The sequence below is a fragment of the Protopterus annectens genome, chromosome 12.part0 (assembly GCF_019279795.1).
Source record: "Protopterus annectens isolate FY-2018-M chromosome 12.part0, PAN1.0, whole genome shotgun sequence".
Taxonomy (NCBI): Eukaryota; Metazoa; Chordata; order Ceratodontiformes; family Protopteridae; genus Protopterus; species Protopterus annectens.
The window spans coordinates 1467912361-1467939788 of NC_056746.1; positions in this window are offsets into that span (position 1 = coordinate 1467912361).

Consider the following 27428-nt stretch of genomic DNA (forward strand, 5'->3'; position numbering starts at 1 on the left):
ACTGCCTTTTTAATTAGACTGGCATAATCTTTAACATTCTTAAACATAACACTTTTGGAAAATTATGCATGCAATGATACACAAAAAAATGTTAATGCAATCAAGAACATTGTTAGATAGGGATGTGAGTTTGTATCTAGTACTTTGGACATTGAAGGTCTTCTATCAATAGTCAGGGTGCACAGGAATTCTTGACACAACAATCACAAAACATGCTTTTCAATATCTTGCCACTGCTAACCTCCTTTCTGCATACAGTGCATCAGGATATGTAACCCCATGCTTTCAGGTATTGTCATATTGTACTACTCAGCTGTATGTTGATTAGCACTGCTATATCCTTCCTGTACTAAAAGTCCCTGCTGCAGATGGAAATATTCTCCTCTTTCTCTGCCTATGCCGAAGGACAAAAGGACCATCCAAGCTACAAGGTACAGATGTAAGAGAGATACAGACATCAGATCAAGGCTACAGTTCCACATATGTGTGCATAGAAGGAGAATCTAGGGATGGTGCCCCCATACTAAGACACATACTACATTACCACGTACGTGTGCAATGAAGCAGAAGCAGGAAACAGTGGTCCCAACCCTGTACCCCTGCACAGGCACAGTCATGAGGTCTGCTCTATAGGGTAGCACAGTGCTACAATAATGTAACTGGGAAAAACATCATACACAATGGGAAGTAGCCCACCACAGCCAAACTAACACATCCTGGCATCTGTCAGAGGAAATAAATTTTATTATGAACAGTAGAGTGAAAGAAAAAAAAAAAAAAGACAGGAAATTGTAGTATACAAATCGAGAAAAATGACAAGACATGTGCAATGCCATTTATGGTGTCCATGTCCTACCATTGCTTCCTAGTCACTGAAGTCTTCAGAGTAGTTGGGCTGCAGGTCTTGTACTGGTGCCTGCACTTGCCAGTGCCATGGACACTGCTGGTCATTCTGGTAAACTTCTCTGCCTGTTCATACAAGACATCCTCCTTTTGGAATGGACTAACCCAAGATCACAACAACTGCTACCTGTACTGGGTGTGCAGGAGGTGCAGCATTGTCTTACAATCCTTGACGCACCTGACAGGAGATCTCCATGGGGCACTAGCATAGCACACTACCTGGCATGTCATGGAATGATAGGTCGCTCTGTTAATGTACCATTCATTGACACCAGTTAGGGCCTTAATTGACATATATGTGCAATCTATGGCTCCTAGCACTTTAAGGAGGTGGGTGGTATCACTAAAATCAAACATGGAGATAGGGTGCCCCCTTCCATTCCAGATGAAATAGGTACTCTACATGCAAATGCATAAGTCACACCAAACATTTCTCCTCTCTGTCTCTAAATTGTCCCTTCAGACAGAATGCTAAGTACTGCACATACATTGGTATAGATGGTTCATGCTTTTCATCAGATCCAGTTGGTGGGGCATACCGGACAGCTAACACCCATATGATATCTCTCTTTACATGAAAATGGCCTTGAAGCTGCTGATCCTGAAGCTGGCAAGACATTCCCCAGGATTCAAGAAGCTCAGCGCAAGGACAGTTTTAGCCTTGCGCCAAGCGTCCTCACTACAGATGGTGCAGCAGCACCCTATGAATATGTATGAGGGCATGCCGCACCACCCTCAACGTGCACAGGAAATGTGTGCAAGTGCAGGGGGCATGTACAAGTGCTCTACAGAGGCATAAACATGCCCCGACAGTTGCACAACCTACTATGCTTACTATTAGAGCCCGCCTATAATAGTAAGTCCGTAATCCTGTGTCCGTGGATACTGAAATGTATGCTAAGCATACAAGAGTGTCCACGAACAGTTAAATAATATCAAAGTAGTAAACACACAAGCATGTAGTGGAATGCTGAGCCCCATCCCTAGAACTTTCACAATTAGATTCCCCGTGTCCCTATTATACATTTGAATTGCTGCAATATCGAAGGTGTAAGCAAAGTGCAGCATGTTTGCATGTGCTGTCCTCTGCCGAGCATAGCTTACACATCAAAATCATTCAAATAGAGAAAAACATGCAGAATCAATATAAACATCAATAGTGCAATGTAGTGCTTAGAGCATCTGCCTAACGAACAGGCATTCACGGTTCAAGCCAAACAATAACACATATCATTTTGCATTTGGAATGGATGTCTTTTGCTGTAAAACTGACATAAGAGCATGCGATTTTTAACTAAATGTCATTCAATCAAAGTGGCACTGTCATAATGAATAAGGCACTAGTAAGCAGGTGAAAGCACAAATAAGCAGCAGTAAACATATATAAGTACCAGTAAGCAAGTCTGAGTGCACTTGCATGGGTCTAAGTAGCGCCCAGCATAGGAAATGTATATAAGTATGTACAGATATATAATATATAATATATATATATATATATATATATATATATATATGTATATACATATATATATCTATATATATATATATATATATATATATATGTATATCTATATATATATATATATATATATATATATATATATATGAAGAATGAATGACTTAACAATAAAGCATACAAAAGGAATGAGAAGGGAATCAACAGCAACCCCAGTATTATATAGCGCTGTCAGCGTATGTCATATCAAGCTGGGCAGGAGTGAGCAAATCCCTGCTACTTACACCATGGACAGGATAGTACCAGTGGGAGTAACATTGTTGATCTGTTAAGTCTACTTTACAATCAGAGGGTAGTCCCTGGTGGGACTACCCAAAAATTGATAGAATGTTTGGCCTTCCGACCATTACACAAGCAAGGGCAGGTATGTTCAAGGACTAAATGGTGGGAGAGCCTGAGAATACATGGGTTAGGACAACATACATGTAGAGCCCCTAACGCTCGAGAGAGAGGGCAATGTGTGGAGGTGTGTCATGGCTGCGATAGCAACTGGACAATGGATGGTATGCATGTATATTGAACTCGGCTGGGGTGGACGAACTATGGGTTGGATGGGCTGGTTCTAATTGGACTGCATCATGGAGGTCAGCGAGTATGTTATAAGTATATATGCATGCACACATGTAGACATCTATATGTAGAAGTACATTCTCTGTAACACATTCATTCCAATTGCAGACATAAATAACATGAATGTGCCCTTACAAACCTTGACAGTAGATAGAATAATAGGTTGTGCATAAGAGGGAAGGAACGAAACTGCTAAAACGCAGAAGTGTGTACAATGTCCAAAGTCAGTGCTGTGCTGAAAAAATCAAATGTGAGGACTTTCTCATACATGGAATCATTCCTGTGATCTGCCTGCTACGGCAACACCAATTACTAAACTGGTCTATTTGTAAAAGAAATACGCCGAAAGCGTACATAATTAGGCTCTCATGTGTAACGTGTGCATTACCACATAGTCATACTTATTATTTTATTGTAGTGTCATGTTAACGGGAGTAAGGATGTAATGAAGTATAGAGTCTAATCTTGACATAAAGGCATGCGTGTCCCATTTGGGACAACCCAAAAATTGCAAATAGTGTCCTTTTGATCCTTTTGATCGCTCATGTCACCAGTGTTTGTGGACTAAAATTTTGGGAGATCTGAGGATACGTGGAGTAAGTCAACCGATGGGATGGGTCTACAGGAGTAGGGAGTGGCCAATGCGTAGCGGTGTGGATACACCGCAAATCCAACTGGAGAATGGATGACTGCAGTGTTAGGGAGGCATTGGGGTGGGTGTTTGGGAAACCAGGAGTCATGGGTATATGGGTATATATGCAAATGAAGCAGCACAGCAATAGTGTATTGGTTAGAGCAACTGCCTAACGAACAGACATCCCCACTCCGAATTTCACTGCATCACACACCATTTACCATCGGTAATCTGTACATGAACATATTTCAACATCTGTCTACTGTATAACCTGCAAAATAACAATTAAAAGTGAACTGGAGCAAAGTGTCAGTGTCATAATGAATAAGGCACTAGTAAGCAGGTTTAAGCATATATAAACACCAGTAAGTGTGTGTAAGTGCATTTGTGCAGGGTATGCATTGCTTTACAGACACACACACACACACATATATATATATATATATATATATATATATATATATATATATATATATATATATATATATATATATATATATATATATATATATATATATATATATATATATATATAGTTGCAGACATATACATATATATATATATATATATATATATATATATATATATATATATGTGTGTGTGTGTGTGTGTGTGTGTGTGTGTGTGTGTGTGTGTGTGTGTGTGTATGTAGATATACACAGATATACAGCTATGATAGGAAACAGCACACAAGAATGACATATGTTCACAGGCTATGCCAATGGAAGTGGGGGGCCCAAGCAAGAAACATGAAACACGTAGCATGACCTTCCACCCCCCAGCCAGACACGGGAAACATACACACAAACCCACAAACAATGTAAATAGTCCACTGCTCCCCAGACCACAGGCAGGATACAACTGGGGGGGGCACACAGTGCACCCATGAAATCTAATCTTGGAACACAGACAGGAGCGTCCCTTGCGGGACACCCCAAATATTGACAAGACCAAAAGAAGGTGATATGTCAAACATTCTGGCTGGGGAGTGTACATACCTGGATTACAAGGGTGGGAAAGCCTAATGACCCATGGGTCGAGACAATTGTATGACATGGGTCCCGTGGAGTGGAGAGTGGGCAGCGTGTAGTGGTGTGTTCATAACCGACCAGGACCCAGAGTAAGGATGGGTGCTGTAGAGGAGGTGCAGGTGGTGGAATTATGGGTAGCTAGTTATGGGTCTAGGTGTGCAGGTGTTGGCTGATGTGGGCCTATTTGGATAGCCCCAGGGATGTAAGCAAATGTGTTCATTGGGCAGAGGCGTCGCCCAATGAGCAGCCACACCCATTACGAGTCCCACTGCAGCAAAGTGTAATCTATATGGCAAGGAACGGAATAACCAGATGTAGATGTATATATGTAGAGGTATGTGTATGTATATCTACCCATAGCGACACAGAGATAAACCACTCCCTCTCCATAGTACAAATGTATACATATAGAGACAGAATACATATACATACCCACATATAGATATATACATATGCAGACACCCACAGACCCATATGTTGTTATAAATATATACATATATTTATATATATATATATATATATATATATATATATATATATATATACATATAATATGTATATATATATATATATATATATATATATATATATATATATATATGTGTGTGACTGTAAATATACACATGTATAAAGCTAAGATATGATACAGCACTTACAAATTATATATGTTCACAGGTTGTGCATATGGGTGTGAGGGGTCCAATAAACAAATGTGTAACACATAGCATCAACACCCCCCCCCCTCCGCTAGGCCAGTGAGACATACAGACACACAATAAAAGTAAACACACCACTGCTTTCCAGACCACTGGCAGGATACTACCAGTGGGAGAGACCTGCCAGGTCTAATCTTGAAACAAAGACATCAATGTCCCTTATGGGGCACCCAAAAATTAATGATCATTGGAATCAGTCCCTGTAATGATTCCTCAAACCAGGCTGTAGACATACATGGACCAGCAAGTTGTGCAAGCCTGATAACACATGGGTCAACACAATGTACAACATGTGTCCCGACATGCAGAGAGTGGGTAGTGTGTAGTGGTGTGTTTATACCCCACCTGCACCCACAGTAAGGATGAGAGCTGTAGAGGAGGGTCAGGTGGGAGAATGATGGGTATGCAATTATGGGTCTAGGTGTGCAGGTGTTGGCTGGTGCAGTCATATTAGGACTGCCCTGGGGATGTAAGTAATATTCCAAAATGGGCATAGCTTACGCCCATACCTCTCAACCCCTAAGTGCAAATCCATTGGACAGGACATAAACCATTGTGGGAAAAAATAAGGACCATACCCTCTGAACTGTCTCTGATTTCCAGAGACGTCCCTGATTTTGACTCAAATTTTAACTCTGCCCCACTTAATCCCTCCTAAAACTAGTGACTTTTGGAGGAAAGGTGGTGAATTACATGTAATGAATAATGACAACAATTAAGAGTTATAAACATCATTTACCTCAGAAAATGTGTATTGATTCATATGTTCTGAGTCTATCAATTTGTCATGTTAATAGCACTAATATTTTAAATGTGTCCCTGATGTTGTCATGACATGTCCCTGGTTCAGTTGATATTGGTCCCCAACTGTTTGAGAGGTCTGATAGGGACAGAAAGCACATATTCCACTTACAACCTTAGAAAGATGATAGAATTATAGGTATGCAGTAGCATGACTTGGCTGAAGGATGTGGGTTCCAAAACCCAATTACTTGTTTGTATTGAAGAGTGTCAGTTCCCATGTATTAGCCAGACAGGTGCAGATTGTAAGAGGAACACACCAATAATATGAATCAAACTCTGTACAGGCAGCGGATTCTGTACAGTCGAATGGTATGCTTTCACCTAATGGCAGCCATTCCCGATACTGTAGGCATGTAATCCAATGTAATAGGCATCACAAGGTAATATTGTAGTCCTCACTCCCACCCAGGGGTGTGAGTGTCAGATGCAAACACCAAATGCAGTGCATTTGCAAGTGCGAGAGCAAGCGGGTGTAAGCCTGTTAGGCCGCTGGTATGCAAGTATCACACTGGTGAAGCAATGTAAAGGCTAACTGAGTGTAAGAAACTGTAACAGGAAGTTAGCATTGCTTAGCACACCCACTCACAACTGCTTTAATGTGCCTTAATCACTCCATATCCAATGGCCTTGTTCTGCCCAGCAACAAAATAAATGGCCTCTGCAAGGCTCGAAACCAGGACCCTGCACACACAACCAATGTGATTTATCACTAAGCCATGGCAGATATACAGACATTGGATGTTATCACAAACATATCATCCAGCACAGTCATTCAACAGTATAGGAAATGTATTCCGTCATGTAGATGTATGTGTGTGTGTTCATGTCCAGATATAGATACATACATATATATAGATATATCAAGAACATCCCTTGTGACAACAAAGCATTAAAAAGGAATGAAAAGGGAAACACCAGCAATGCCTGTATTAACTAGTGGTGTTGTCCTATGTAATATCAAGACTCCCTCAGACAGACATGTGTCATTAATACATGCAAACATTTGTACATTGGCCAAATACATCACTCTGTGCATTTTATTTACATTAACACAACAGTTCCTGTCCAATCATTATGTGAGAACAGTACTCTTGCAAGATGCTGTGTGCAACATCATCATCATGAAAAAGGTAAATGGGGTAACCATAGAGGGACCGGTAGTGTTGTGTGTACAATGGGGTTGTCTACCTGGAACCTTTAGGAGTTATGTGCATACCAGGATCGTGTGCCTGAGAGACAGGGGTGAGGACAACTGGAGTATGTTGTGATGCATATTAAAAACGTTTCATGTGTCCAGTGGACATGTGTGTGAAATGAACAGTTATGTATGGGGCAAATGTTGTTCTAGGAACTGATCGGTCTTTTGTTTCCGTAGGGTGAGAGTGGGATGTGGGGGAAGGAGAGTAGATATGCTCATGAAGGATAGGTTGGGTAGGATGACAGACAAGACAGCATACAGGGTGAGTATATAAAACATGTGGGGGGGATACACCTTGGACGGGAAGGGGTGTTCGGCAGTCAGAAGCCCATGAGCCCCCAGATGGAAACAGTGGAACGGAGGTCCCCAGCCATGGGCAGCCACCACTGCACCAAAACAGCCACAAAGGTGGCTTTGCTGGGGGCTGTCTAGGAGAGGCAGGCTCACCCTCTAAATGTGACACCCAGCCCTCGAGGTGGTGTATTTGGCCTCAAAACCCCTTATTGAGCCCCCTACGCACCACATCCGTGACTGTACGACAGCGGGCAAGTTCCTGTCTGGACCTGCTCCCAGGGGGGACAAGCCCCATCCGCAGTGGCTGTTCCACCAGAAGGTGGTGCAGAGCCAACAGAGGTGGAGATCCAATGCTGGGCCCCAGATGTGCTGGGGCCCAGTGCCATGGCCAGCTGAAGTGGGACAGGAGGTTCTGCCTAGACCTCCAAACCCATACAGCCTATGGTGTTGCAGTTTTAACACAGATATGGCTTAGTAATAGTCAACAACATTCAGGATTACTTATAACAGCATGCATAGATATGACCATCAACCCAACACAATGGATGGTATACATTTGCAGAGGAAGCACAACACATGCATATATACTGCATGACATCTGTCCAAAGTGTGGAAGACTTGTGACTGCAGCTATGAACAGTGGCTCATTATTGGCATGTCACTGTGAGAACCTCAGACAGTGACTGTCACACCACTGTTTCATGTGACATATGTCCAATCACAGATTCAATGGCAGTAACTCTCATCACTATCACCATGTACTGACTGCAATCCACACACTATGCTTCTGCAGTTCACAGATGTGTGTTCAGTGAGTAACACAGGAAACAAATGGTTCCACACACTGACCAGTCCACAGATGGCCCTACAGATGGGGGTTCCCTCACAAACAGAGCACTGCCTTGCCACTTTTAAAACATGCAGAATAGCCATTACCACACACAACTTGTTAAACTAGCAGTAGTCTCAATGAAGCATAGCTACACGTACATGCTGTAATCATGTCTAGCACATCACCCTCCTGTCTTTAGGCTATTTTCCACTGTGTATGTTGTCTGAGGAATATCCAGATATCATCTGTGATGCCGTTTACCAAACACCAGATCCAGGTTCCACTTACAACGACTGTCATGTGCAAACACCAACATGATGTTCCTAGATATTGTCCTATGTGTCCATGCGATTGGCTATGGGAACATCACAACAGCTGTTCCACATGCAATCAGCTAGAGGAGAACTGCAATAGGTGCAGAGGCCATCACCTGATCATGACCATCACTTACAAAACACAAGCTGCTGCTGAGCAGGTATACAACTCCACATCCACCAGCGATTGTGTGGGAGGGACAGACAGAGGCAAAGTACATCAGAGAAGGGCTTGGAGACTAAAAACCTAAGCATCGTCTGTCACACACCTACCAGTACAGGGGTTCATCCCCCTGACTGACTAGCCATTACTATTACAAGTGCATGCAGTTACTCCATGCACCACAGTGCTGACATGTTAGTGTGCTGTAAGAACGTATATCTGTGCTGGTGAGGAACATCTGCAACAGAAATATAGTAGACTCACATTCGATGTAGCACACATGACTGTCCATATGAACGGATGTCATTGTCAACACAACCACACTCTCTAAGGGAGTCAGACACATTGCCACACTTTGTAAGGCCCACAATTACACTTCCTAACTACTTACTTACACTTACACTGCAGTAATGCACAGGTATTGCATGCACCACAGGGAATATGTGGAGGTTCTATGGGCTAAGGCAATTGAACATGTCTGACATCAGTCAGTATGCCAATGGGTGTTATACTGGGTATGACTGTGGTTGGGAGCATCATACCACACACGCAGACACAAGGTGCCAGTACTGACATGCATGTGTGCATTACTTCATGGGTGTGTAGTGGTTGGCTGTGCAAGATGGCTGTGTAAGACTGGGTGAGGGGTAATCCTTGGCATCACACCACCCGACAATGGTGTGTAGTGTGGTTCCGAGGTGTAGTGTCTGCAACGTCCCACACAGATGGGTATTGTATGAACTGTCCTGTCATCCTGGTTACCATTGTGTATAGCCATTACTTTGTAATGCATGCCATGTCTGTGTTTGATAGTCCTTGACATGGACATTGCATGGGATGGGCACATCCCACAATAATGTACAGTGACATGTACAAGTGTATCTGGTTTGGCTGGCACATGTGTACACAAACTGTTATCCTCAGATATGCCAATGCTGGCCTGGTGTGGCAGGACCTGCTTATAGACAGCAGGTTAACTGTGCACCTGCACTGTAACATGATACAGGTATTCTCTGGTGTCAGTGGCATCTGTCTATACATGACATGTGTGTAAGGCATTGTATGGCCTTTGTGGATCACATTTGATGGCACAACATATGTTGCAGTACAGTGGGGAACATAGTAAAGGCACATTGTCTGTAATTATGTGCCTATTGCACTGCTGGACAGGATGCCATGCCCTCTGCAGCCGACTGCAATCACACCATGCCTGCTATCTGTCATCAATGTGCAGGGTACTAGCAACATAGCGGGATATTCTAGGCAAGTGTGTTTGTGTATTACACATGGGTTCAGAACATATTCCGGGTAATAGTAGGATTGCATACTTTGTTCACCAGACCTTTTGCCAGATGTAGGGGTATGGCTTGCCAACACGGTCCCTTGGCTGATTGACATCTGTGCTCCTCGTGAGGTGGACATTGTGACATATAATACAGACACCATATAGGAAAACTACAAAATCTGCTCCCAAACATGTCCAGTGTTTAGACACTCACAGTCACCACCACACAGGCTCTGACTGTCAAACACTCACACACATACCTGCCATGTTTTGAAATAGAATCCCTATCTAACTAGTTTATTACACTACAGCATTACGCAGTTACAGCACACACTATGGAGTTTACTGTGTTATGTCAGTCCCAGAGGTGCCAAAGGTGGTTATGTGAATTGTAAAGAGTGTGCATACTCTAAAAAGCATTGTTCCTTTTGCAGGCAGACAGACACAGTTGGCCTGTTTTGGAACAGAACCCCTACCTAACTAGTTTATCACACTACAGCAATACGCAGTTACAGCATGCGCGATGGAGAATACTGGATTACAGTAGTCCCAGAGGTGTATTTCTAGGTGGGTGACATCAGCAGGATTGCCAAAGATGATTGTGTGAATTGTAAATAGTGTGCATACTCTAAAAATCATTGTTCTTTTCTCAGCAGACAGACACACAGTTGGCCTGTCTTGGAATAGAACCCCTACCTAATTAGTTTATCATACTACAGCATTACACATTTACAGCATGTGCTAGGGAGATTACTGAGTTACCGAAGTACCAGAGGTGTATTTTTAGGTGGGTGACATTAGTAGGATTGCCAAAGGTGGTTATGTGAATTGTAAAGAGTGTGCATACTCTCAAAAGCATTGTTAGTTTCTTAGGCAGAGACACACACTTGACATGTCTGGGATTAGAACACCTGCCAAACTAGTTTATCACACTAACAGCATTACGCAGTTACAGCACGTGCCATGGAGATTATTGGGCTACAGTAATCCCAGAGGTGTATTTGTAAGTGGGTGATATCAGCAGGATTGCCAAAGAAAGGCATTTCAAGTGTAATGCGAGTTGTACATGGCTATTACCTGTATGTACCCACTGCTTACTGTCATGAAAACACATTTACACCTGCTTATAACTGCCTTATTCAGTCCTAACTGACGGTATCAACAAGGCTTGCAGGCCTTGAACCCTGGACCATGTACACTGAAGTCACTGGCCATACTACTAAACCATCTGGGTTGTACACATGTTGCATGGAGTTTATAATGCACATCTTACTACAGGTATTCCACAGTACTTAAAACAAATGGGACAGTCACTTTGTGTACATATGTACAGTACCCTTGAATGTACTGTACTCTGTAAAACAACAAAAGCAAGCCTTCATTTGTACAACTGTCATAACTATATATATACATATATATATATATATATATATATATATATATATATATATATATATATATATATATATATATATATATATATATATATATATATATATATATATATATATATATATATATATATTTATATGTCTGAACATCCTTTGTGACACAGAAGGGGTCCAAAGGAACTGACGTGTACACAAAACAGAGACATCTCTAGTGTTATAACATTTAAATCTTAATCAGTTCACCAGAGAAGGGATGGTTGTTGTGTATGTGGAGTTTGGGGTGGGGAATGATGGCTAATGTAATCTACCCCAGGGATTGTGGAGTTTGGGTGGGAGAATGATGGGTATGGACTTACACCCCAGTGACCACTTCCATGTCACTGCTCAACAGTGGCACAGGAAAATAACATACCCAACTGTAGTAGTGCTTGACTGTGTATTCTTTACCATTCCTAACTATGTAATACTTTGTAGACACTGGTCACCACAGATGGCTACCATGGTGTACTAAAAGACATTACACATATGTATGCCTGGCTACAAGGTAGTCACACACACAAACACAAACACACACTTGCCAGTATTGTGCATACGCATCTTGCCTATGTAAAGTTAACTAGTACAGTGGTATGCAGTTGGGGTATGTGCCACAGAACACACACAATTACACTTACTCTGATTCCACTTCTGAGTTGGGTGACATCACAGGACTGATTACTTGCAGTGGGGAGGGGGGGTTAGCAGTTAACAAGGATAAAGGCCAGTGCAAAAGGTGGTATCTCTTTGGAATGCAGCAAAACCCGCTGTCATGCCAGGACACAGACACAAATACACACACACAGCCACACTCAGGCATTTGCTGAGAGACACACACACATACACACACACAAACACATGCACACAGTTGCCAGTGGTGGGATCAGAACTCCTGCCTATCTACAGATCACTGTTACAGTACTATGCAGTTATGAGATGCGCCCCAGAGATTACACATTCCAAGGCAGTCAGAATGCCCTTCTAAGATTGAAGACAACAACCGGGATAATGACAGTCAGGAAGTTCATAGCTGTAAACCTGTGTGTTTAAAATAGGTGTCCATTACAACCTGTATGCTCAAACAAGACACATCATCTGCAGGTAGTACATAGTTAGGCCTGAAAGGTATAGTTGTAGCACAACTGGAACCTGAACTGGAGTATGCTCATCTCTGGAATGGACAACTACTATCACTATACAGGGTTACAGTGGGCATGCTCATACACTTAGTTGCACAAGGCCATTTGGGATGCACTATGACTACAACTACACAAGGTTATACTGGACATGCTCATACACTTAGTAACAAAGGGCTTGCTGGATGCACTGACTCAAATTACACAAGGTGACAGTGGATACGCTCATACACTTAGTAGCACAGGGCTGTTTGGGATGCACTCTGATTCTAACCAAATAAGGCCACAGTGTGCATGCTCATACACTTACATGTACAGGACATGTTGTAATGGACTCCTATTGTAAACACACAGGTTTACAGCTATGTACATCTTACCTGTCAGTATATATGCACATCATACTGGTTTACTACCTGATACCTGTATGTGGCCCATAAATGATATATCTGTATCTGTGCTGTGTGATACACATGCATACATGTACATAAAGTACTGACATATATAAGTTAAGTATACATGCATGTGTGGACATGACAGACAATAGGTTAACTGGGACACATAGGAGAATGCTACCTACAGCATGTGTCACACACCTTGCTGCCCTGAAAGGTATACACTGATAGCAGGTTGTGGACAGTGGCATTATATGTGGAAGAGTGGCATGTTTAAACATAATGTGTGAGCCACATTATGTAATGGTACTAAGGTGCAGGTGCCAAGATGACCTCTCCCGGCTGTGTTAGTAGTTGTCATTATTAGCAGGACTGCTACCCTAAGTAAATCTCACATTGGTTATATAAACAATTTCTGCTGCTGTCCATCACCTTACATGAGACATTTGCTACCAATCACATTACTGCCACTCACAGTGATGTCATGGTATGAGTGGCAACTGCTAGACCAAAGCAATGAGCCAATGTCCTGTTGTTATTATGAGGTTATCCAGTGTCTGTCATTTTGGGCTGTCATAACTGAATGACAAGCCTTCGACACAGAGCACATGCATCCATGTTTCAAGTGTGTGCAGATAATACCTAGGTCGCATTTACCCATATAGCCGCATTACAAGGCAAATGTCCTACACACAGAAGTAACACTCGGACACCTACAAGACAATTGCATTGGATGCTTATGCTAACCAGTGCTAGATGTATGGCTTTAGTAATCCATTTGCTCAATGTAGAACCTACAATGGGGAATACTGACATCTGTGCAGTGAGGAACACCTGGCTGAAGGCTCTGTAGTGCACAATTGAACTACTACCATATAACTCAGATCCAGACATGTGGGCCATAACAGTGGTATGGACCATTCCAGGTGGTGGTGTCCACATATTCATAAAGACTACTCACATGTAAAGACCACTACTCCAACATAACTCATCACAGATGAATCAGGTACAGGTGACAGTGGCAAATGCTACATTCTAGGTTGTATCCTCATATACATCCACCACCTTGTCCCCAGGCTGCCAACACACATCCATATGTGGTATGACATAGTATGGTACACCACCAGATAACCTTCAATTGGTGGACTGTACCTAGGCCTACATCAACTGTGCAAAGTACCCATGTACAGACACAGCTGCATAATGTGTTATGCAATGCAATAATACCACTGTTTGTAACCAGCTCAGTTGTACACATACCAGGGTCCCTCGGATGTTGTCAGCATTAACACAGTCGACTGTTGCTGTACACTAGTAAACAACACCCTCATGGTTGGATATGACCTAATTGTACCTGCCCTGGATATGTACATCCCGCACTCATACAACATAAATGACATTACCATAGCTTTTGCTATCCTTTCTACATACAGGTGGCTACAGTCATTACACGCATGCACATGGCAGATAGCATGCTAACAGAACATAAGGTTTGATATCTATGTTAACAGAGGTAATATTCCCTCTCTACTGGTCACCCATGACACCTATCATATCATACAACACCTCATGTGGCATGTATGTCATTAGACATGTCCACCTAATGTAATGCTTACAAACATACCCAAATAACAGGATCATAGGACCTACACAAGGCCTGTATTGACAGGCTCAGGGAAATCCAGCTCTGCTCTGTATGTTCCTGAGTAGTCACAGGTGATATGTTAATGACATGTACAGCCATGTGTGGCCACAGCTCCTACATATACCCCATGTCAACAATTACAAGTCATGCATTCTGTGTGCTCTCTGGACATCAGCCTTAGTACCACAATAGCCAGTACGTGCTGGTGTGAGATGTTTACAAGCCACAGACCTCGCACATGCTTGAATGAGTGTACTGCCTAGCCTAACAGAGCACATTGCTGGCACTCTTCCAGTAGACATGAGGTGTCTGTGGCAAATATGATGTGCTCACTGTTGACCATTACAGTGCCCTGGCTTCACCATGGCACTGTCAAGTAACAGTTTGTAGGAGCATGACATGGAATAATGCTGTGTGTGTCTTGCTGATATGTGCTGTTGTCATATATGTACACTTGACTACTCAGTGAAGGTGGTTGTGTCCTACCAGTACATGAATACAACATCCATTATGGTGTAATGCTTGGCTATGTTTCAAACATGGCATGGGGAAGGTGTGGAATGTATCCTCTTGACCTGCTATTGCACTTACTGATGTAGACCACATATGTGTACATGTATTGATGTTTATGTAGATTACACATGTGTGCAGCATCTGATGTTTGAAGGTGACTGTTGTCTTAGTACATCATGCTGTTGCAGTACAGCCTCAGCATTGCCAACTGTATATGGTGATATGATCTAAGTACAGTAAGCTGTACATGAGGTATGGACAGATGTTTGGACATGACTACTAAGGGGTCAGGCTACTTTGCAGATGAATGATTACTGAGGACAGCTCACTGGTGTGTTACAACCATTCCTACAATAACCTGTGTAACTGCTGAGGTCTGGTTATGTTAATTGAAGTGGAAGACAGACAATGTAGAATGCAGTAAGAGTGACACTGAAGGCAAACCTCTTGACACCTGTAACAGTAATACCTCCCCTGTGCGTATATTGTGCATATATCAGCACAGTTGGCAAAGGAAAGAGTCAGTAAGCTTTGTAGTGAATGTGATAGTGTTGTACTTCTCTAATACCTATCATGAGATAGGCAGGTGTTTGATTCACAGTACTGGCACGTGCGGGTGTGTGTGTGTGTGTGTCCATATATGTCACGTATGGTTGGGAATACATCCCACATGTTTTCACTCTCCTGAACACTGTTGTTGACATCAATACAGAGTGAATTGTAGAAAGAAAGGCATAGGCAGGTGGTTGAACCACACACATCCACAAGTAGAAGCCAGCAACAAGTCAAGTGTCTGTATTTGTGTGACATAGGTGTATATCTTTGTGAATGTGACAGTGTGTGTGTGTGTGTGTGTGTGTGTGTGTGTGTGTGTGTGTGTGTGTGTGTGTGTGTGTGTGTGTCTGTGTGTATGCTGTCCGGTCCCTGGAGTGAGGCTGTATTTTACTATAGTGAAATGTTAATGCCCCTCCCCCATCCACTCAATGCAATCTAGTATCCCTGTTGATATCATCAATCTTAGACGGGAATTCTAACCGCCTGTTAACATGTACACCCTGGGGTGTGACTTGTTGTTACATAGCCTACTGATGAGCCCCCCTCCCCACAAACATTCACTGCACTCTAGTATCCCTGTCGATGTCCTCGATCTTAGGCCATTCCAACTACCTGTACATGTGTAATCTCTGTGGCGTGTTTTGTAATTGCATAGTACTATAATGATGATATGCACATAGGCAGGGGTTGTCATCCAAACACTGGCAACTGTGTGTGTGTCAGAGTGTGTGTTACTGTGTCTGTGAGTCCCTGAGTGTGTGGGTGTGTCTGTGTTTGCATGCTGTCATGGCAGTGGGTAATACTGCTTCCCAATGAAACGTCACTATTTCCACTGGCCTTTACACTTGTCATCCGCCACACCACTCTTTTACCTACTCCCCGCTCCAGGTAACTATACCTGTGATGTCACCCACTATGGATGTGATGGCTCTGAACACAGTAGCTTACTACACAGCTATCATGCTCTTGGATCATTAGAAGAGTAAACATAACTGAAACATGGGAGATTATAACTGTGATGTGGAAGCTACAAAGTGCATGCAGGTATTGTCATACAGACCTGTGAGTAGTCAACATGTACATATGGGACACTACCCGTAAACACCAACATCCCCCGGCACATGCAACTACACCTGAAAGAGGAAGGCAGAACATCAAGATCAACATGATTTTAGTATTGTTACACATGATACATACTGTCAAACGTACAAAATGCATTCTACAACTGTAGTATGTGGTATATTGTCTGCCTGTCAACACCACTCAACAATATTAATCTACAATTGTCTACCTAGTAGGTTCACCCTGTGAATCAGACCATATGAGCATGTCCCTGCACCAATGTTGTGGATGACAGGGATGCGGCACAGGCATCATCATATGCACATGGTGATAATGTTTGCCAGAGGCCTAGGCTGCGCCATTGGATGACATCATGTGTGTGTGTTAGGGCCTGTCATATCATTGGGCATGTGTGGATGTTATGTGTGTGTGTGTTGAGGTGCCCTACATTTGTTTCCGGTGTGTGTTTGCATGTATGCACACAGGTCTGGCATGTGACTGGCCTACACAGGGGTATTATTGACAGCTGCAGACTGTACAAGGCAGGTTTCACAGTTCACGGTGTACGGCCATGACCACTTGACCTGTGCCTGCCAGGGGTTGCACGGGCACTACCAGACAGAGGTCCAGATTGGGTACTGTCTGATGACACATGTCCACTGGAATCATGTCCCTGTTGGGACCATCCAGGACCATGTGCACATGGCCTGTTGTGTCCTGGTGTGGACTTCACAGCACCAGCTGCATTGTTGCTGCTACTGCCATTATGGGAGTGGGCATGTGCAGTAGCATGTTCACGTAGACCTTCAACAGGTGATGTAGCTGACCTACGTCTACGTGCCCGATGCCTCACTCCCACCAGATATTCCAGCACAGACACTACACACTTGAGGATTGACATGCCATGGTCAAGGACTCCCACCATGTCACCCAATCATCTATCCAAAACATCTGTAAGATGATGGTGAGCAATTGCAATTGCCTGGATGTTGTCAGGTAATGAACGGACAGCAGCCTTCTGAAGCCTCAGACCTTCTCTGTTGTGCCATTCAGCACGTGCCTGTGCCTCCATTACAGCCCAAAACATGCATCTGGTGACTCCAGCTGATGTGCTTTGTCTTGCAGGGGCATGTTGGCCAGTGGTCCTCCTACGAGCAGTGAATGGGCACATGCCTGTGTGGGACATCACCAATCAGTTGACTGGGATCATGGTGTGCAGGCACACCTTCCATAATCTCCACACTTCCCACTTCCATACAACCACCTGCCAACTGACCTTCTTCTATGGCCAGTGGTGATGGCGTATGTGTAGGCAGGGGAACTGTGTGCGAAGATGAGGGGGATACAGGTGGAATGGCAACCAATGGCACAGATTCAGCCCCTGACAACCCTGCCTGTGCCTCAATCATACTATCATCATCACTGTTAAAGTCCGTGGGGACACTAACATCAGGTGGACCACAGGAGGGCAACACACCTACATTAACACCTTTGAGGGGAAGACAAGAACTGTACATTACCAGTTATACCAGACACACACACACACACACACACACACACACACACACACACACACACACACACACACACACACACACACACACACACACACACACACACAGACACACACAGACATGAACACACACAGACACAGACACACAGACACACAGACACACAGACACACACACACACACACACACACACACACACACACACACACAGACACACACAGACACACACAGACACACACAGACACACGCTACATGCAGGTGATATGGCAGATGGCATTCAGCTTAGACAATTATAGTGGTAGTTATCATTCATCCCTGAGTTGCACACAACAGCATGCATGTGTTATAGCAGACGGCATGCACCTTACACAATTATAGTGGTGGTTAGTATACATATTTGTATTGTACCATTTGTGTTAGTAGCCTAAGCCCCATACCTGTAACACAATGCATGCACTTTTCACCATTGCACTGCACTGCCATGGTGTGTGCAACATATACCGCATGTTAACAGACCATCACTGACCTTTGTACATCTGCCACTGATGCTTTGTGTTGGCCACCACCCCTATGTGTGAGGACAGGAGCAGAAGGGTATGTCGACTGAATACTTTGTTTGCCTGAGACCTAGCTTGCATATCTCCCCCAAAGCAGTGCATGTCTGTTCACATTATTCCGCCTATCCTTGAGCTGTGTTTACAGACATTGTGCATGTGGCTGTACACACATGTTTGACATGGTTGTCCCTACTTTGCAATGGTGCCACAGACCAGCACAGGTTTACAGTACACCGGCCTGATGTGTGGTGTATGACCTTGACAATCACATATAGTATGACATGTCTTCTGCTGATGTGTTGAATGACATGCATACATGTGTAACACAATGGTGTCCTTTCCAATCTACAGTACGGTAATGGTGTCCCAATGCAGGGACATGTTATACTAACATGGGCCTTCAGCTGACGCAACGTTGTCTGTCTGCCCTACAAATATGCAGTGATATACTGCACATTGAGCTGGTGTGCATAGCCATTGCAGGGCACCATGTGGCTTCACAATTGCTATACAGTGTGAGTTACTGACACAGTTCATAGCAATGACTATGTTCACATACAATACATATCTAATGTGGAATGTGACCCACCTCACTGAGGTGTATATACACTAAATCTTAATGTGGAATGTGTGACAAAGGTCACAGAAGGGTATACGGATGACACCCCTGCACATCTGCAACCATATTACTGATGCCTGGCCTCTATGCCCACACATGGCTAACTTAGCAGTACTCTATGTCCCACATGCCATCTGTGTACCTCACACACATGAGAAGCAGGCATGACAGTGATGTCTGACACCAGCAAAGTGAATGTACTATATCTGTGGACTGATGTAGTTGTATGTGTATGTTGTGCAACACATGTATGTATTTGGATACTGTATAGGTGAATGCTTTCATGTTGTGACACACTCAAGATGTTCAAGACATGTTATGTGGTGGTTTCATGTTATGCCTACACAAGAAGTGCACAGGCCTGTATGATGTTTAGTGTTTCACATCTGCAATATCACCATTACACAAAGGCCATAGTATATTGTGTTGAGCCAATGTACAACAGGGTGTACACACATGTACATCACTTCTACTGTGTGTGTTGCTTTATGTCTCTGGCTATACTCCACGGCCATGTGTACACATGTTCTATCCAATGGTTGTGATGGCCATCTTATTTCACAAGTCAGTGTTATCCCATATGACATACACCCATAGATGTCATATGCTCCACTAAGAACAGGGTTATGCAGACAAAGGGTGGTATGTATGGGACGTGAAACACCATGTTTTGCACATTAGTTGAGCAGTGTTGCAGTCAGCCCACTACATGTCATGGACATGTCAGATAGCACATGACATTGTGTGACATTCATAGCAAGGGTATAATCCACAAGGGTGTATCCTGTGGGCCGGTCATACTCCAGCTCCAAAACATTTAGAGTGTGTGCACACATTTGCTCTCTGTACAGTACTGTTTTTATTCCCAACATGTGTAATGCTGATATGTAGTACCTATCCCTGCAGTAAAACACACCTCCACTATTGTATTCACAGTTGTCCACACATCTGGCAATGACAGTTCGGAAGGTTTAGTGTAGGTGTTTCATATAGTCTTCAATTGTTTCACATGGCTATTCACTGTGATGCATTGCAGGTCTGACCAGTGTCTATTAACAGGACCACCATACCTTATGTGTACGTGTGTTATGGCAGATAGCATGTAATTAATATGATCTGTGCATTATCAAGCCTGGTAAATAATAACAATCTCACCTTGCACAGGCTGCTGTCGCTGCAAAATGCCAGAGGTACCTAATCAGGAGTGTCACAGCAGTAAGATCATTATCCACACCTGTGTGATAGCTACAGGGTGCAATGTCCATGTTAGCACATAAGCCAGTACAATACACTATACTATGGAGTATGCACATCTGGGCATACATAGAGTAGCAGACTATAGTATGTGGCATGTGTGCTACATGGCTTGCATATGATGTCACATTTCATATTATATATAGAACTGATACCAAACCAAGTAGTAAAGAAACAAAGTCCAAACCACCACGCTGGTAATAAAATTGATTATTTTTATATGTGGTTGGAAGTAAAAAGAATCGATTTTATTACCAGTGTGGTGGTTTGGACTTTGTTTATTTACCACATTACATATTGTACAGTAACACATGTAACTATGTGAAAAATAGTTGTATTATATGTGCAGTACTGACTTACCATGCAACTCCAGGCTCAGTGGTTGAGAGACACACACCTCCACAATACCAGCTAAAGCTTGTGGATGGAGGTCTGCAGGTGTCCCTAGGTTGGTCAGTAGCTCCTCAGTACATGTGAGTGGAGGTTGAGTGAGTGGCCCCCCCACCTGTTGCACCTTGTTCCCTGGTGATTGCATTAGCATGCTGTTTCACCCATCTTATGAGGTCAGTGCAGTGTCGGCGCACCTGCTGATAGGTGCGATTGTGACCACCAACATCATTTACCCTCCTGTGGAGTTCCTCCCACAGGATATCCCACTGCTGTGCATCCTGTGGCACATGGCTGAAGAGTGTTGTATGGTTGTTGAGGAGGTACGAGATGAGGACCTCATCCTCCAAGAGGGTGTACACTGGCAGCCTGCTAAGTGGCATACCTGGAAGACATAATGATGGAGACAGGTCACAGTAACTCAAAGAGAAGTACAGAAGTACAGCTGAACATACATGTGTATCACATTTATTAAGATTACAAATAAGTCTTTGCAAATCTACATGACACTAACACCACTGACATGTTTAAGTCACACACGTGACACTTACTGGTGATGTGATGTTATTGCCATATATGTGTGTGTCATGTAATGACATTGCTCATACTCTGTGTGGATGTTGTCTTGACATGGGCATGTCTGTTTGCCTGTACTGGTGTCTTTACCTATCAGCACATGCCTGGATGTGTTCACATTAATGCAATCAACCTTAATGCTGCATATACGTCACATATATAGTCATACATAGCCATTAGGGACATGACCTGTGACCGTGCAGACTTGCAAGCATGTATGTGTTTTGCCATATACATCTACATGGCACTGTACAGCTGTGTAGCATCCTGCCATGTATTGCCTGTGTTGCACATGTGTAACACATGGGACAATAACTAGCCTGATGGTATTTGCAGGGTTGGATATCAACTATAGCACGTATGGTCATAGTGGTCTTGTAGGCTATATGCCCTGGGCCATTTATGAGCTTAGGCAGACAGGTTACCTAGCTGTAGGCAACAGACAGGTAAGTTTCAGTGGCCAGTTCAAGCAGTGCCATATAACTGATTTACAGGGTTACTGATATATTTGGCATGCGGTCATCACACCATGTCACAGAGAGGGGCGATGTGCAGCTTCACTGGACAGGAATGCATAGTATGGCAAAAATATGTTAAGTGTATGGGACAGAGATCTGTTAGCCATGTTGTGATCATTGTAATAGAAAGGTGGATGTCCATGAAATATGTGTTTATTTAGGATCAGGATGTGTTAAGTGTAGCATGTCCAACACCTGTGGGTTGGACATGGCTTTATTCAGGGTAGGCTGCATGCTACATAGTGGAGCTATGGATTGGGAAGGGCAGTGTAGGCCATCTACACATGGGCAATAACCCTTAAATGAAATATGTGATCTATTATGGGTCACATAAGTGTTGAGTATGGCTGAGCAATTACCTCTATATTCCTGGATGGCACCCTGTCAGGATTAGGGGTGCCACATACGACTACCTGACTGGTGTGGTGAAGTAACTATCAATGGAAAGACTACTGTCCAGCTGCCTCCCATATACACATGCATTTGCCATTATGCTGACTGCTGCCTAGATGGTAGTTCATTGGTACAGGGTTTTTAACATAGGGGATGACAATGCAATACTTAGCTGTCAGATTGTGGTCATACATCACACACCACACATCTGACACACAAAGGCCCTTCTGTATGTTGAACGCAGCACACATTGAGTCAACTATTGTTCTTAGTTCATAGTCTTTTGCAAACATCTATAGGCAGATGCCTTCTGCGTTAGTCTGTGTGGTATAGATAACAAAGAGGGGGAGTACCAGGAATGAACCCTGTATTACTGTGGCTGACACTGGTTTGATGTGTATGTATTAGTCAGACACCTTCTGTAGTGTTGGTTCTGCCAGCAGTCCAGTTGCCAACTACTCCTGTGACATAGGAATATACACCTAGTTTACTGAGTGTAGCTCGAACACAGTATGGGTGATGGTGTCCTATGACCTGGCAAGGTCATGATATGCAGTGTGAATCAACCCTACTGTCATCTACATTTGTACTGAGTACATCAAATACGTTGATCACGGTTCATGGCCTTACAGACCAGACTCAGCAGGGTAGTTGTGCACTATTTCCCATTATCAATGGTATCTCCCCCTTTGTGGGGTGTGATAACTGTTGCTGAGCACCATTCAGTGTGTACACAGCCTGACATGGAGCTATGATTGAACATGATGTATATGTGGATAACTGATTGTTCTTACATTTGACTAGGATACACCCTGGGATGTTGACAGGTCCCATGAAAGCTGTATGCATGGCTTTAGAGAGTACAGCTTGTACCTGCATAGTTGTTTTTCAGGAGCCCTGTAGTGTACATGGATATATAACTAAGTGTACCTGTTGGGGGGGGGGATGGGAGTGGGTTTAGGTTCTCCAAGACCCTATCTGGATGAACAGGTGGTATTTCTGTAGGTGAAGTACTTCCCATGCCATAGTGCTGTGCAGCACGGCAGGTCTTATTGTTGCCATTACGATTAATGACACAGCTATAGAACGCTATGTGCTTGGCCTCATAATATGTGGCTGATTAGTTCCACGGTAGCTTTGTGTGGTTTTATATGGTGTATCTGCATCTTACTGAGGCTGACCAGGGATCACCTACACTCATGTGTGTTCACTCTTGCAACAGTTACTACCTTCTGTGGTACAGTTTAAAGCATGGTACCTCCAATTTGCCTTCTTGTTTGTGTTCGGTTGAATCTTGGTTCTGTTTCAATGGCACAATCACTGCATGTATGTGACTGATTAAGGTTAATTTGTGTAGGATTCAGCATTTGCACATGCATTGTCCATCTGCATGGTTGTCATGACAGTCACCACTTTGCTCTTAGGAAACATAACATTGGCATTGCAGACTGACTATGTGTAGCACACTGTTAGCCCTGTTTGTGTGACTACTGTGATCCAGGTCATTGGGGTTGATGGAATCCAACATGCATTGAACGCAGGTGTTGGTACATGAGGAGTCTTCCCAGTTCATAATGGAATAGTTGAGAGTAGCCATTATTATGGTTTTCTGTCTCAGACCTAATCTTCCCCATTATAGCACATTATGATAGTTGGGAAATCCATGGCAAGGTGGGTCATCTGTCGCAAGGTGTAATTTGAATTCCACTTTGGCACAAAGTTAGTTGCTCAGCATAATGCATCTGAAGTTATGCAAGTGCAACTAGCGTGGGGGTGTACATATCCTTCAGGAATATGGACACACCTCCGGCCCGTGGGTTCCAATAAAGGATAATGGGTAAGAGGTGAGGTATGTGTTATAACATGATCATGCAGGTGTGCTCTCCGGAGTGTTGAAACATGTCTCAGCCGCTGCACAGATATGTTCTCCATGTTAGGGACTGATATGTGTGTGTTCATATAGTGTTTCTGACATATATCATTGTGCAGTGAGACCTGCAGTTTATTGCTTGGCTGTTCCTGTAACAGCAGTGGACCTTCACTTGAACTGTGCATGATGAAGGCACTATAGGGGATGCATGAGCCCTAGGCAGTATCCAGATTCCCAGGGGTGACAGATGCAGGCCCTGTCAGGCAAAGCATCATGGTCTGTCAACCATGTTATCCCAGGGAGACAGATACTGGATACCCTTTGACTTGCACCTCTACACTAGACAATTGTGGAATACAATCATTTTGTCCCTGTACTGCAGTATCATTCTGGCCAATGGCATAATTCTACCCAGGCCTTGGGACATACCTGCATGGGCTACAAGACCTGATAGTTCTTACATGTGTTTCCATGCAGTCCAGGCTACTGCATCACAGGTCCTACACAACAACATAGAATATGCCAGAGCCATGTGTCTAGTTCAAAAGGTGGTTTGAGTGTATGGGTATGTGGCTAATCATGGCAGACAGGCAGCTGACAGTATGTATGCCCTCGTATAGGTTGGTGTGTAACATAGTGCTAGAGTTTGCATTCACAAATGAGTACTGTTGGTCATGTTTCTGGCCACGTGTTCTGAGGTGTGGCACAATTATGCAAACTATGTCATACAGTTTGTGTATTTTGTTGTTTGTCTCTTCCAGCTTGGGAGGTCACTTGTTTGGCCAGATATATAGAAGCGTCTGTGAATGTGTGTGATTTCTGGTAGTGTGTGTGGGTGTCCTTACTGTGTTCTGGTAAAGGTATGTGTCGGTTGTAATGCTGAGATGCATGTGTTAACCTGCACCTCACGACTGCCAGCCCAGTCATGGCTGGAGAATGGGCTGTCTTCCAGCTTACCCCTGTAGCTGCATCCCAAACAATGTGTGGGGCATGATGTTAGGTGGGTTTGGCAGTGTACATGGCATAGAGATTGCATTCCCCCAGGATGGCCACATACACAAAGCTGACATTAGTAAACACCAGTAGCTGACTAGTGGACATGCCTGTATGAGCATTCAGTACTACAAGTACCAAGTACTGTATTTAGTTTACTTATTGCTTATGAAGATGTTTTAGACAGTGATGCTCACATGTAAATATTTGTGTTATGGACATGACAACACTGGCTATTACGTAAACAGTGTAGCTACCTTTAGCAGCAATTCTCCTCTGAGGAGCACATCACATCCTGTTAGCTGATTACAGATGATGCAAGTGTCTACAGGTCTGTTTCCTTCTCTGGGTATATACTCATATGTCCACCAGGACCATTAGCTCTGTTGGGCACAGACACTCACTCTCCAAACAGAGTCATGTATCAATAGACTCTGATACCACTATCAACATGATCAGGATATAATCAGATAGTGTAAGCCATCACCTATGAAGCAGCTATTACACAGTCTCCTACATCTTACACTCCTACTGCAGATGTTACACTGGAGTTAAAGATGATATGCAACCTGTTTCATTACCAGTACTGTGCACTACCTTACATACAGTATGTGCAAGCAGCTGTTAGGTTGGCAATGAGAGGTTAGGCTACACAGACCTGGTAGTTCAACCAGTGTGTCTCTACTCTCAATATTCACTCTATGTAGGTGTGCACATAGCCATTTGGCCCAGCCCTGTAACAAGGATCACTACACATTTGCATAACATGTACACATGCACAGCTGTTATTGCTTGCAAATGATACTAGAGAGGTCCAGCCCTGTAACAATGGTCACTACACATTTGCATAACATGTACACATGCACAGCTGTTATTGCTTGCAAATGATACTAGAGAGGTCCAGCCCTGTAACAATGGTCACTACACATTTACATAACATGTACACATGCACAGCTGTTATTGCTTGCAAACGATACTAGAGAGGTCCAGCCCTGTAACAAGGGTCACTACACATTTGCATAACATGTACACATGCACAGCTGTTATTGCTTGCAAACAATACTAGAGAGGTCCAGCCCTGTAACAAGGGTCACTACACATTTGCATAACATGTACACATGCACAGCTGTTATTGCTTGCAAACAATACTAGAGTGGTGGATATTACATGTGTTATGTGCATGGATAGTTACCTAGCTCTTCCAGTTATCTTTGCTATCATGCTGCTAAACTGTCAGATGAATACAAATGATATGTATCCTGTTATCGAGTATTGTAATTGCCAATAGACATAACTTGTTTGCATAACATAACAGAACTGCTATGTATAATGGAATACAGATCTGCCTAAAATACTGTACATTATATAGTTAGTGGCACAATATCCCATGATCCACACCATATTTGTACAGTAAGCCCACCTTTGACATGTTCATCTTACTTATACACCCATACATATGTTGACTGTTACAATATATCGACATATACAATCCCCTGTTATAGCACATACTTATTGGACCAATACTGACACTGACAGTGGCTGGAGGTGAATTGGTGAGTTCCAAGCCCATATCATCCCTTGTGGTGAATGCGGAGTTTGCCTTGTGACCTACAGCAGTACACACATAGAATACTACAAGCATTACTTCTGCTCAACAATACATCGCTACAAGTTAGCTATTTCCACTATATGCATTGATTACACTGCAATTCTTACAAAACAGATACTACATACAGACATACTACATGTTACACATACCT